Here is a 2,500-nt window from a genome sequence, read left to right as displayed (position 1 = left end):
ATCACCGGAGTTTTTTTGGTCCGTGTTGCGTTCGCTCTATTCGAAATGAAACTCGCGGAGGCGAAGAATTGTTAAAAGTTTACGAAGCGTCTAGGAGTGGTTAAAACTGAGAGAGTTGAAACTACGATGTATTAGAACGAGCAACCGTCGAAACTTTGTTTTCGCGACGTTCTTTTCGTCGCTCTCGTCCCCACGCTCCTACGCTTTGGTTGTTTCTTTGCCATCCGTGTTGCGATAAAAAGATTTCTCCATTGTCCAAAAAGGACGGATCGAGATTCCTCTTTCGAGAGGGAGAGAGAGGTACTTGCGGGTAACCTGGAATCTACGAAACACGCACCGTGGTAAGATTCGTGCGTCCGCCTGATCGATGTGTGTTGTTTACGGACCGGCTGAGAAGCGACGATAGCGAGTCTTTGAAAAACTATGTGTCCATTAGTTAGACCGATCGTCGCCGGCCGTGTGTCTGTTCGAATCTCGCAACCCACGATTCAGCGACAGGACGCGCGCTCGCATTCCTTGTGTGCGTTCGTACTTTTCAAGGTTTTTAAATGTACTTTACGCCCGACCGTCGAGAGGAGCGTGCCACTGGGCGTTTCTCCGACGGTTTCCGTCCTTGGACGCGATCGTGTCGTCAACGATCGAACAAACAAACAAATACGTTGGCGACGCCCGAATTCGCTCTCCCGCACGCGCCGGGTGGGAGAGTGATGTGGGTATCGAATGTGATGCGTGTTAATAATGAAAATAACACTCTAAAGATCTAAAGAGTTTGAAATACAAAATTTTACGATTACCCTGAACGGTGGATCACTTGGCTCGTGGGTCGATGAAGAACGCAGCTAATTGCGCGTCAACGTGTGAACTGCAGGACACATGAACATCGACATTTCGAACGCACATTGCGGTCCACGGATACAATTCCTGGACCACGCCTGGCTGAGGGTCGTTTTCTTAACAAAAGACTGCTTGCGTTTGCTTCTCGAAAAAAGAGTAATTCATTTCTTTCTAAACATCTCGCCGTCGTTCAACGAAAGTAGAACGTTTCGGAGCGGGATTATCGAACGAAATTGAAAGAATGAATGAACGATAAACAAAGAAAGAGTCGCAACGTACGAGCGATAGTTGGGCAGTTCGTCGGCGTTTGTCGTGGAAACGATGTGACGAAAATCGCAACCGATACACTAAATGCAGGCCGTTAAAGGAGAGAAACAAATTTCGAAATATCTCTTCGAACTAGCGCAAGTGCGTCACGGCGCGCGAGTCGTTCGTTAAAATTTATAAACGACCGCCCGTGAAAGCACCGAGTTCTCGGAAGATAATCTATAAAGATTCTCCATCCTGCTGGAAGTTATCGGATCGGCGCGATTGTTCACTTGTAGAAATCCACGCTCCCGACGTTGCCAGAAACGATATTTACGAAAGGTGTGTCAAAAATAAACGAAAGAAGCTCTCCTATAAATTTAGAAAAAGCAAACGAGTGAAATGTTTGAGATGATAATTTGCTGAAATGCAAGCTCGAATAGCCCCAGGGTTTCGAATGATTCCCCGCGCTTTATACATCTCTCTGTTTACAAACGGTGTATAAATGAAAGATCGCTTCAGATGGGTCGTCGCTGTTTGACGCGCGATGCTGTTCCTTTTTTTTTTGTCTGTCTGTGCGTTTAGCTTCGCTAAACAAGTTAAATGGTTAAAAAGCGTCGAAAAAGCGAATACACACGCGACAAGACAAATCTAACGAGTAAAGGAACGCTCCGCTCCAAGATAAAAATGGTTGTTTACAATCAATACAGCGTTTCGGTACCCCTGATCGTAGTCTGAAACTGTGTAACAAAAGAGAGGAAAGCGAATGGTGAAGGAACTTCGAAGCCTCCGTGGCGTGGCTAGAACTTGTGATAAAAGTATGTTTGCAGCAATTATGCATGCTCCCGTTAAAACAGCATTTCAATGTCTCGCATGGCTTAAAGCTCTAGGAGGCTTCAACATTTAGAATACATACGGACTACTTCGTTTGTTAAAGATAAGCGAAGACCGCGCGACCATCGCTCGGTCGTCCAGTCCTCGAAAGTTTTGTTGCGTTCCAAAGAAGAGACAAATGGGGTTTACCCTTGCGCTAAGGGGAGAAGAAGAGAAAAGCAGTTGTTAAATCTAAGAGGTGTGTGGAGTACATCGCGTGTTGGTTAAAATTGTTAAATGAAGTATACGCGAAATGTTCTCTCGCTCTTGCTTTTCCTCTTGCTTCCGTGGCGCTCGAAAAGAAGGGATGATAAATAAAGAAACCTATTCGAAATCTCTTGTGGAACAAAAAATAATACGGACGGACGTTAAAATTGAACCGAGACGAAATGGATCGTCTTGCGAGTTGTCTTCGCTTTGAAATTGTTAAAAATTGATAAAAGCAATACGACGAAGCTGCAGTCCGCAAAATGTTTGAAGCAAAAAGGAAATAACACGAAAATTATGGGAACGTCGTGTCTCAACTTTTTTTTCCCTCTTGTGCTCG

At 45.0% G+C, this 2,500-nt stretch overlaps 1 non-coding gene across 1 annotated transcript; it reads left to right on the top strand.

Moving 5' to 3' along the window:
- Positions 1 to 791: 791 nt before the first annotated feature.
- LOC143307092 (5.8S ribosomal RNA) lies at positions 792 to 946 on the top strand. Its single transcript, XR_013064324.1, has one exon. It is a non-coding gene; the product is annotated as a 5.8S ribosomal RNA (ribosomal RNA).
- The last annotated feature ends 1,554 nt before the right edge of the window (positions 947 to 2,500 follow it).

This window comes from Osmia lignaria, unplaced genomic scaffold (genome assembly GCF_051020975.1).
Source record: "Osmia lignaria lignaria isolate PbOS001 unplaced genomic scaffold, iyOsmLign1 scaffold0044, whole genome shotgun sequence".
Lineage (NCBI taxonomy): Eukaryota > Metazoa > Arthropoda > Insecta > Hymenoptera > Megachilidae > Osmia > Osmia lignaria.
This window is presented reverse-complemented; position numbering and strand designations above follow the sequence as displayed.